The sequence below is a fragment of the Lynx canadensis genome, chromosome C1 (genome assembly GCF_007474595.2).
Source record: "Lynx canadensis isolate LIC74 chromosome C1, mLynCan4.pri.v2, whole genome shotgun sequence".
In the NCBI taxonomy this organism is placed as follows: Eukaryota; Metazoa; Chordata; class Mammalia; order Carnivora; family Felidae; genus Lynx; species Lynx canadensis.
In genome coordinates, this window is record NC_044310.1 from 82,012,474 (window position 1) to 82,025,405 (window position 12,932).

Sequence of the window (12,932 nt, forward strand, 5' to 3'; positions counted from 1 at the left end):
ACAAAACAACAGTGAACTGAATCAACAGCACATTAAAAAGATCATGTCGTGAGTAAGTGGGATTTATCCCTGGAATGCAAGGACGATTCCACATAGGAAAATCAGTGTGATACACCACATTAACGGAACGAAGGGTAAAAATCACCTGATGATCTCAATAGATTCAGAAGAAACATTTGACAAAGTTGAACACCCTTTCATGATAAAAACACTCAACAAACAGGAATAGAAGGATATTATCTCAATATAATAAAGTCCATATAAGAAAGCCCACAACTAACATCATACTCAATGGTAAACTAAAAGCTTTTCTTCTGAGATCAAGAGCAACACAAGGAAGATAACAAAGGTACCATAAAGGAGGGAAAAGAAGACGACAGAGTAGGAAGATCCTGAGCTTACCCCTTCCCATGGACACACCAAGGCAATAACTATATATTATTTTAGCTCACTCTGAAAACAATCTGAGATTGGCAAAGCAGATCTTCCACAGCTAAATTCATAAAGAATGCTGCACCAAAAAGGGTAGGAGGGGAAGGGACAGTTGGGAACCAAACCTCTGTCACTGCTATCTACAAGCAAGCAGGAGATCATAAGCATGGAGGAGTGAGGGGATCAAGCTCCACACTGGGCACCTCTGGTCCTGGGGTCCCAAACTAGGAAGGCAAGTCCTCATAATGTCTGCCTTTGAAAATCAGGGGTGCTTAACTGGGAGCTTTAAAAGCAGTGGGGCTTAATTCTAGGAGAGCCAGAGGGCCATAGGAAATGAGGATTTACACTTAAAGAACCAGCACACTTTTTCACTAGGCCTGAAGCCCAGCACAGAAGTAGTAATTTGAAAAGAAGTTAGGTAGTACATGATGATTTATTGATTTAGGGCATGTGCTGGAGGGGCAGGTACCTGCAGGGACTTTTCCTGGAAATGGAAGTGTTGGTAGGCACCATTTCTTTTTGCATTTTTTTTCCGTCTAGCTAGCCAGATGCTTGCAAGAGCCAGTTTTGAAACTTTCCATCTACCTTGCTAGCACCACTTTCCCTGCCTTAGTATTTCCCTGCAGACCCATCCCACTGAACCCACCCACCCAACAAGTGTTCCTTCAAAGTGTTTTCTACCCTTCCACATACGGTAGCAATCTCTGTCAGGACCAGCATCCCCCACATGGTATCTACCATCCCATGACATCTGATGGGCAGTACCAGCTGTGACAGGTATCCTTCCAAAGTGACTCCTGTGGAGGGGAGGAGCGAACCCTACACATTAGCATGCTTGTAGCAGTCACAGAAGGTCATTGTAGACAGCTGGGCTGAAGGCTGGATATACCCACCAGCAAAACAACAGTGGCTACAGCAAGGCTCAGCCAGCTATGCAAGGGACAAGCCCTTCCCACAAGTGCCACCACAGCAGGTGAGGCAGGTCACTGAAGCCATCTCGGCTGAGGGTCAACATCCCCCCACTAGCCTGCCCACATTAGTTCCTGCTCAAGAATACAGAGAAAGAAATCCAAGTATATCACTAAAGAAAGCCAACAAACTATGAAAGAGAGAAAGAGGAGAAAGAATCAAGAAAATTTATGGAAGCAATCACAAAAACCAGTTAACAAAATGGCCATAGATACATATCTATCAATAATTACTTTGAATGCAAATGGACTAAATGCTCTAATCAAAAGACACAAAGTGATAGAATGCATAAAAAAGGAAGACCCACCTATATGCTGCCTACAAAAGACTCAATTTCAAACCTGAAAACACCTGCAGATTAAAAGTGAGGAGACAGACAAACGTTTATTATGCAAATAGATGTCAAAAGAAAGCTGGTAGAGCAATACTTGTATCAGATGAAGTAGGCTTTAAAACAAAGACTGGGGTGCCTGGGTGGCTCAGTTTGTTAAGTGTCTGACTTCAGCTCAGGTCATGACCTTGTAGTTTGAGCCCCATGTCAGGCTCTGTGCTAACAGCTCAGAGCCTGGAGCCTGTTTGGATTCTGTTTCTCCCTCTCTCTCTGCCTCTCCCCCACTCATGCTCTGTCTCTGTCTGTCTCTCTCTCAAAAATAAACAAACATTAAAAAATAAAATAAAATAAAATAAGGTAAGATAAAATAAAATAAGATAAAATAAAATAAAACAAAGACTGTAAAAAAAGACAAAGAAAGACACTATGTAATAATAGAGGGGACAAACCAACAAGAGGATATGAAAATTGTAAATATTTATGCACCCAACTTGAGAGCACTGAAATACATAAAACAGTTAATAACAAACATAAAAAAACCAATAGTAATACAATAATAGTAGAGGACTTTAACATCCCACTTAAATTGATGGACAAATCATCCAAATAGAAAACCAACAAAGAAATGGTGACTTGAATCACATACCAGATGGATTTAACATATATATTCATAACATTCCATCCTAAAACACAGAATATATATTCAAGTGCACATGAAACATTTTGCAGAACAGATCATATATTATACCACAAACCAAGTCTCAACAAATTTTAAAAAATCGAAGTCATACCATGCATCTTTGTGACCACAATGCTATGAAACTAGAAATTAACCACAAGAAAAAATCTGGAGGGAGCACAAATACATGGAGGTTAAATAACATGCTATTACATAATGACTGGGTCAGCCAAGAAATCAAAGAAGAAATAAAAAATTACATGAAAACAAATGAAAATTCCCACCAACAGTGCAAGAAGCATAAGAGACTCTTAAAAACCGAGAACAAACTGAGGGTTGATGAGGGGTGGGAGGGAGGGGAGGGTGGGTGATGGGTATTGAGGAGGGCACCTTTTGGGATGAGCACTGGGTGTTGTATGGAAACCAATTTGACAATAAACTTCATATATTGGGGGAAAAAAAGAAAACAAATGAAAATAAAAACATAATGGTCCAAAATCTTTGGGATGCAGCAAAAGTAGGTCTAAGGCAAGTTTATAGCAATATAAGCCTACCTCAAAAGCAAGAAAAATCTCAAATCAGCAACATAACCTTACACTTAAAGGAATTAGAAAAAGACCAACAAAAAAATCCAAAGCCAGCAAAAGGAAGGAAATATTAAAGATTAGAGCAGAAATAAATAATATAGAAACCAAAAAAATAAATAAAAAATAAAAACCCACAATATAACAGATCAATGAAACCAAGAGCTAATTCTTTGAAAAGATCAATGAAATGGACAAACCTTTAGCAAGACTCAAAGAAAAAGAAAGAAAGGAGAGAGAGAGAAAGAGAGAGAGAGAAAGGGGACACAAACAAAATTACTAATGAAAGAGGAGAAATAACAACCAACCCCACAGAAATACAAACAACTGTTATGCAATATTATGAAAACCTAGATTCCAACAAATTGGACAACTTAAAAGAAACGAATAAATTCCTAGAATCATATAAGTTACCAAAAGTAAAGCAGGAAGAAATAGAAAATTTGAACAGACCAATCACCAGCAATGAAATTGAATCAGTAATAATAATAATAAAAAACTTTCAAAAAACAAAAGCCCAGGGTCATATGGCTTCACAGGCAAATTCTACCAAACATTTAAAGAAGAGTTAATACTCATTCTTCTTAAACTATCCCCAAAAATAAAAGAGGAAAGAAAACATCCAAATTCTTTCTATGATGCCAGTATCAACCTGATACCAAAACCAGACAAAGACACCACAAAAAAGAACTACAGGCCAATCTCTCATGAATATAGGTGTGAAATTCCTCAAAACAATACTAGAAAATTGAATCCAACAACATTTTAAAAAATCATATACAACAATCAAGTCAGATTTATTCCCGGATGGAAGGGCAGTTAAACATGTGCAAATAAATCAACTTGATATGTCACATCAATAAGAGAAAGCATAAAAATCATATGATCATTTCAATAGATGCAGAAAAAGCATTTGACAAAGTACAACATCCATTCAAGATGAAAATCCTCTGGAAAATGGATCTAGAGGGAACATATCTCAATATAATAAAGACCTTACATGAAAAACCCACTGCAAACATCATACACAATGGTGAGAAACTGAGAGCATTTCCCCTAAAATCAGGAAAAAGACAAGTATGTCTACACTCACCACTTTTATTTAACATAATACTGGGAGTCCTAGCCACAGCAATTAGACAACATAAAGAAATAAAATATAAGACAGAAGTAAAATTCTCACTACTTGCAGATAACATAATACTATATATAGAAAACCCTAAAGATATCACCAAATACAAAAAACCTGCTAGATCTGATAAATAAATTCAGTAAAGTTGTAGTATACAAAATAAATGTACAGAGATCTGTTGCATTCTCACACATCATTAATGAAGCAGCAGAAAGATAAATTAAGAAAAATAATACCATTTACAATTGCACCAAACCAATAAAATATCTAGGAATAAACATAACTAAAGAGGTAAAAATCTTGTACTCTGAAAATTATAAAATGCTGATAAAAGAAATTGAAGATGACAAAGAAATGGAAAGACATTCTATGCTCTTGGATCAGAAGAACAATATTATTAAAATGTCTACAATGCCCAAAGCAATCTAAAGATTTAATGCAATCCCTATCAAAATACCAAACATTTTTTATAGAATTATAACAATCCTTAATTTTGTGTGGAACCACAAAAGACCTTGAATAGCCAAAGCAATCTTGAAAAGGCAAAACAAAACTGGAGGTATCACAATTCCATAGTTCAGGTTCTGTTCTGAAGCAGTAGTAATTAAAAGAGTATGGACTGGCATAAAAATAGACACATAGGTCAATGGAATAGAGGCGAAAACCCAGAAATAAACCCACAGTTATATGTCAAATTAATCATTGACAAAGGAGGAATGAATATACAATTGGAAAAAGTCTCTTCAACAAATGGTGTTGGGTAATGTGGACAGCTACATGCAGAACAATGAAATTGGACCACTTTCTCACACCATACACAAAATTAAACTTAAAATGGATTAAAGACCTAGATGTGAGACATGAAACAATGAAAATCTTCAAAGATAACACAGACAATATTGTCTGTGATGTTGGCATAGAAACATTTTTCTAGACATGCCTCCTGAGGCAAGGGAAATAAAAGCAAAAATAAACCGCTGGCACTACATCAAAATAAAAAGTTTCTGCACAGTAATGGAAATAGTCAAAAAAACTAAAAGGCAACCTGTTGAATGGAAGAAGATATTTTCAAATGACATATCCAAAAAAGTGTTACTATCTAAAATATATAATATATAACGGGTAAAACTCAATATCCAAAACACAAAACATCCAATTAAAAAATGGGCAGAAGATATGAACAGATATTTCTCCAAAGAAGACATACAGATGACCAACAGACCCATGAAAAAATGTTCAACATCACTCATGATCAGTGAAATGCAAATCAAATGTGAGATATCATCTCACACCTGTCAGGATGACTAAAATCAACAACACAGGAAACAACAGGTGTTTGGAAGGATGAAGAGAGAAAGGAACACTCCTGCACTATTGGTGGGAATGCAAATTGGTTCAGCTATTGGGGCAAAGAGTATGGAGGTTTCTTAAAAAATTAAATTAGAACTATCCCACAATCCAGTAATTGCACAACTGGGAATTTAGCCAAAAAACACAAAAACACTAATTTAAAGGGATACAGGCACCCCAATGTTTATTACAGCATTACTTCCAATAGCCAAATTATGGAAACAGCCTGTGTCCATTGATAGATGAATGGATAAAAAAAGATATGGCATATATACATATTGAAATATTATTCAGCAATAAATAAGAATGAAATCTTCCCATTTGCAACAACATGAATAGAGCTAGAGAGTATAATGCTAAGTGAAATAAGTCAGTCATAAAAAGACAAATATCATATGATTTCATTCACATGTAGAATTTAAGAAACAAAACAAATGAGCAAAGGGAAATTAAGGGAGACAAACCAAGAAACAGACTCTTAACTATAGAGAACAAATTGTTGGTTACCAGAGGGGAGGTTGGGGGTGGAAATGGGAGAAATAGGCGATAGGGATTAAAGAGTATACTTATCATTATGAAAAAATAAAATAAAATATAAGTACATACTCATCAATAATTACTTTACATAACTACTAATGCCCCAATTAAAAGACAAAGGGTAACTAAAGGATAAAAAATCAAGACCCATCTATATGCTTCTTTCAGTGGACTCACTTCAGACTTAAAGATATACAGACAGAGATTGAAGGGATAGAAAAAGATATCCCATGCAATTAAAAGCCACAATAAAGTATTGAAGTAGCAATACTTGTACCTGACAAAATAGATTTTAAACCAAAGACTGTAAGCAGTAGGCAAAGAGGGCATTACATAATGATAATGAGATCAATCCAACAAGAGTATATAATAATTGTAAATATATATATGAACTCAACAAAGAAGCACCTAAATATATAAAGCAAATATTAACAGACATAAAGGGAGAAATTGACAATAATACAGTGATATGAGGGGACAATACTTACTTATCCAGACAGAAAATCAGTAAGGAAAGGTGTCTTTGAATGACACAATAGACCAAATGGATTTCATGATATATACAGTACATTCCAACTGAAAACAGCAGAATAGCATTCTTTTCAAGTCTAAATGGAACTACCTACAGGACAGATTGCATATTAGACCACAAAACAAGTCCCAATAAATGTAAGACTGGAAGCCTATCTCACATCTTTTCTTTTGTCTTTTTGTTTTCTTTTTCTCTTTTAAAATAGTGAGTTAACATACAGTGCAATATTGGTTTCAGAGGTAGAATTCAGTGATTCATCACTTGCATACAACACCCTGTGCTCATCACAAGTACCCTCCTTAATGTCCATCATCCATCGAGCCCATCTCCCATCCACCTCCCTCCATCAACCCTCAGTTTGTTCTCTATCATTAAGACTTTTGTGGTTTGTTTATCTTTCTGTTCTCCCTACTCCTTCCCATACATTTATCTGTTTTGTTTCTCAAATTACACATGTAAGTGAAATTGTATGATATTTTTTTTCTTTGATTGACTTATTTTGCTTAGCATAATACATTCTAGCTCCATCCATGTTATTGCAAATGGCAAGATTTCATTGTTTTGATGGCTGGATAATATTCCATTGTGTATATATACCACATCCTCTTTATCCATTCATCAGTTGATGAACATTTGGGCTCTCTCCACAGTTTAGCTATTGTTGATAATTCTGTTATAAACATTGGGGTGAATGTACTCCTTTGAATCTGTATTTTTTATCCTTTGGATAAAAGCCTAATAGTGCAGTTTCTGGATCATGGGATAGTTCTATTTTTAGTTTTTTGAGGAACCACTGTACTGTTTTCCAGAGTGGCTGCACCAGTTCATATTCCCACCAGCAGTGGAAGAGTGTTACCCTTTCTCTACATCCTACCAAAACCTGTTGTTTTTGTGTTGTTAATTTTAGCCATTCTGACAGGTGTGAGATGGTATCTCATAATGGTTTTGATTTGTAGTTCCCTGATGATGAGTGATGTTGAGCATCTTTTCATGTGTCTGTTAGCTATCTGGATGTCTTTTTTAGAAAGGTGTCTATTCATGTCTTCTTCCAATTTCTTAGCAGGGTTATTTGTTTTTTGGGTGTTCAGTTTGTTAAGTTCTTTATAGATTTTGGATACTAACTCTTTATGAGATGTCATTTGCAAATTTTTCTTTTTAATGTTTATTTATTTATTCTGAGAGAGAGAGAAAGAGGGTGAGCAAGACACAGAAGACAGAGAGGGAGAGAGAGAGAGAATCCCAAGCAGGATCCATGCTCAGCATAGAGCCCAATGTGGGGCTCAATCTCACAACTGTGACATCATGACCTGAGACGACTGTTAGACACTTAAACAACTGAGCCACCCAGGTACCCCTCTAGCATCTTTTCTGACCACAATTGTACAAAAAAAAATAGACTCCCACCTACCATCCCCCCAATTTGGAAGAAACAAGAACACATGGAAGCTAAACAATATGGTACTAAACAACCAATGGGCAAACAAATAACCAAAGATTACATCAAAGAATACCCGGAGAGAAATAAAAATGGAAGCACTACAGTTCAAAATCTTTGGGGTGAAGCAAAAGTAATTCTGAGAAGAAAGTTTATAGCATTACGGACCTGTCTCAACAAACAAGAAAGATCTCAAATAAACAATCTAAATGAACTAAAAGAAAGTTCTAAAGTTAGAAGTCCCAAAATAATAAAGATATGAAAGGAAATAAATGAAGCAAAGACTAAAAAAATTTGAAAAGATCAACGAAACTAAGAGCTGGCTGTTTGAAAAGATAAACAAAACTGATGTGTTTAACCAGACTAGTCAAGAAAAAAAAAAGCTCAAACAAATAAATCAGAAGTTAAAGAAAAGTTACAACTGATACCACAGAAATATAAAAAACTATGGGATTACAAACAAATTGGACAGCCTAAAAAGGAAATAGATAAATTCTTAGAAACACACAATCTTCCAAAACTGAATCAGGGAGACATAGAAAATCTGAGCACACCAATTACAAGTAACAAAATTGAATTGGTATTCAAAATAGTACACAAAGCACAAATGCCCAGGACCAGATAGCTTGACAGGGGAATTCTACCAAACTTAAAAGTTAATAACTATTCGTCTCAAACTATTCAAAAAAACAGAAAAGAAAGTAGTGTTTCCAAATTCATTCTATGAGACCAACATTACTTGATACCAAAGCCTGACAAAGACATTACAAAAAAAAAAAAAAAGAATATTACAGACCAATATCCTTGATGAAGATAGGTGCAGAAATGTCCAACAAAATACTAGCAAACCAAATTCAAAGACATTAAAAGGATCATTCACCATCCTAAATTGGAATTTATTTAAGGGACATAAGGATGGTTCAAAATATACAAACCAATCGACATGACACCCCACATTAACAAAACAAAGAATAAAAATCATATGATCCTCTCAATAGCAGCACAAATAGCATTTCACAAAAATCAGCATGTTATGATAAAAACTCTCAACCAAGTGGTATAGAAGGAACATACCTCAACAAAATAAAGGCCATATATGACTAACCCATAGCTAATGTCAGACTCAAAAGTGAAAAACTGAGAGCTTTTCTCTTTAAGAATAGGAACAAGACAAGGACACCCACTCTCACCACTTTTATTCAACATTGTACTAGAAGTCCTAGATGCAGCAATCAGACAAGAAATTAAAGGCATCCAAATTGGTAAGGGAGAAGTAAAACTGTCACTATTTGCAGATGAATTGATACTATATACAAAATTCTAAAGACTCCACACACACACATACACAAAATATATATAAAATCCAGATCCAGGATGCAGAGAGCCCCCCCAAAAATCAACCAAAGCAGGTCCACACCAAGACACATAGAAATTAAAATGGCAAAAAGTAGTGACAAAGGAAAAAAAAACAAAACCAGTGAGAGAAAAGAGACACAGACAAGAGAAACCACACAAAGCTGTAAGTAAATTTTTCAGCAGAAACTTTGTAAGCCAGAAGGGAGTGACTTGACATATTTAAAAAATATGAGAACAGAAGAATCTGTAGCCAAAAGTACTCTGTCCAGCAAGGCTATCATTCAGAATACCAGGCAAGATAAAGAGTTTTCTCAGAGAAAAACTAAACAATTTCATGACCACTAAACTAGCCCTACACGAAATATTATATATTCTATTCTTTGAGTAGAAGGAAAGACCATAAGTGACAGTATGAAAGTAGGAAACACAAGAGCAGCAAAAATGAATATTTTGGTAAAAATCAGTTAAGGGATTCATAAAATTAGATGTAAAATACGATATCATACACCTAAAATGTGGGCAGGACAGGAGTAAAGAATGGGATAAAACTTAATTGACCATCAACTTAATACAGACTGCTATATGTAGAACATATATACAAACCTAATGGTTATCACTTTTCAAAAGCCACTAATAGATATGCAAAGAATACAAAGAAAGGAATCCAAATATATCACCAAGAAAAGCACTAAACCATGAAAGAGAGAAAGAGAGAGGATTAGAAAAAAAAATAGAAAACCAAACACAAAACAAGTAACAAAAAGGCAGAAGGCAATAAATACATGTCTATCAATAATTACTTTGAGAATAAATGGACTAAATGCTACAAAAAAAAGATACAGGGTGAGAGAGTAGATAAAAAAACAAGTCTCATCTATATGTTGCCTACAAGAGACTCATTTCAGGCTTAAAACACCTGAAGATTGAAGGTGAGGGGATGGACAAACATTTATCATGCAAATGGATGTCAAAAGAAAGCTGGAATAGCAATATCAATGCTATTTAGCTTATATTGCTAAATAGCAATATAAATGGAATGCTTATATCAGACAAAATAGACCTTAAAACAAAGAGTGTAAAAGAGACAAAGACACTACATATTAATAAAGGGGACAATTCAGTAAAAGGATATGACAGTTGTAAGTATTTATGCACCCAATATGAAAGCACCCAAATACATATAACAGGTAATAACAAACATAAAGGAATTAATCAATAATAATAGAATAATAGAAGGAAACTTTAACACCCCATCAATGGACAAATCATCCAAACAGAAAACCAACAAATAATCAGTGGCCTTGAATGACATATTGGATAAGATGGATTTAACAGATATATTAAAACATTCCATTCTAAAACAGAATATACTTTCTTTTCAAGTGTACATGGAACATTCTCTAGAATAGATCACATACAGGCCACAAAACAAGCCTCAGGACATTAAAAAGTATCAAAGTGATATCATGCTTCTTTTCTGACCAAAACACTATGGAATAAAGATCAACTACTAGAAAAAAAAAATCTAGAAAGAGCACAAATACATGGAGGTTAAATAACATGCTACTAAACAATAAATGGATCAACCAAGAAATGAAAGAAATAAAAAATTACATGGAAACAAATGAAAATGAAACACAATGGTCCAAAATGTTTAGGATGCAGCAAAAGCAGTTCCAAGAGGCAAGTTTATAGCAATATAAGTCTAAATGAAAAGCAAGAAAAATCTCAAATAAGCAACCTAATCTTACACCTGAAGGAGCTAGAAAAAGTACAATAATCAAAATCCAAAACCAGCAAAAAAATGAAATATAAAGATTAGAGCAGGAATAAATGATACAGAAACAATAAAACAGGTTAATGAAACCAGGAAATGTTTCTTTGAAAAGATCAACAATTTGGATAAACCTCTAACCAGACTCATCGAGAGAGAGAGAGAGAGAGAGAGAGAGAGAAAGGACTCAAACTCAGAAATGAAAGAGAAGAAATAACAACCAATACCACAGAAATGCAAACAATCTAAAAGAATAACATGAAAAACTATATGCCAACAAATTATACTACCAAATAGAAATGGATAAATTCCTAGAAACATATAACCTACCCAAACAGGACAAAATAGAAAACAAGACAAAAGAGAAAATTTGAACAGACTGGTTACCAGCAAGGAGATTGAATCAGTATTCAAAAAATCCCAACTAATAAAAGTCCAGGACCAGATGGCTTCACAGGCAAATTCTACCAAACATTTAAAGAAGCACTAATACACATTCTCTCAAACTATTCCAAAACATATGAGGAAAAAAATTCCAAATTTATTGTATGAGGCCAGTATTACCTAATACCAAAACCAGGTAAAGACACCACAAAAAAAGAGAACAAAGGCCAATATCTCTGATGAATAGATGCAAAAATCATCAACAAAATATTAGCAAACTGAATCCAACAATACATTTAAAATATCATTAATCACAACTAAGTGGGGCTTATTCCTGGGATGTAAGGGTAGTTTAATCTTCACAAATCAATCAGCACATTACATCACATCAACAAGAGAAAGGATAAAAACCATATGATCATTTCAATAGATGCAGAAAAAGTATTTGACAAAGTGCAACATCCATTCATGATAAAAACCCTTAATAAAGTAGGTTTAGAGGGAACATACCTCAACATAATAAAGGCCATATATGAAAACCCACAGCTAACATAACACTCAATGGTGAAAAGCTAAGAGCATTTCCCCTAAGATCAGGAAAAGACAAGGATGTCCACTTTCACCACTTTTATTCAACATAATACTGGGAGTCCTAGCCACAGCAGTCAGTGAAGAAATAGAATGCATCCAAATTGGTAAGAAGTAAAACTGTCATTATTTGCTGATGACATGATACTATATATAGAAAACCCTAGAAACACCACTAGAAAACTACTAGAACTGATAAAAAAAATTCAGTATTGTTGCAGAAGAAAATATCAATATACATCAATCTGTTGCATTTTTATACACTAATAATGAAGTAGCAGAAAGAGAAATTAAGAAAAGAGTCCCATTTATAATTATACCAAAAAGTACAAAATACCTAAAAATAAAGTTAACAAAGGAGATTAAAGACCTTTACTCTGAAAGTGTAAAACATAGATGAAAGAAATTGAAGATGACACAAAAATAGAAGGATATTCCCTGCTCAGGGATCAGAAGAACAAGTAGCATTAAAATATCCATACTACCTAAAGGAATCTACAGATTTAATGCAATCTCCATCAAAATACAAAAAGCAGTTTTTACAGAGCTAGAAAAAACAATCCTAAAATTTATGTGGAACCACTAAAGACTTTGAATAGCCAAAGCAACCTTGGAAAAGAAAAATAAAACTGGAGGTATCACAACCCAGATTTCAAGATATACTACAAAGTTGTAGTAATTAAGATAGCATGGTACAGGCACAAAAAGACACACATAGTTCAACAGAACAGTATGAAAACCCAAAAATAAACTCAGAATTATGTGGTTAATTAATTAACCTTTGTCAAAGGAGGAATGAATATGCAATGGGAAAAAGATGGTCTCTTCAACAAATGGTGTTGTGAAAAC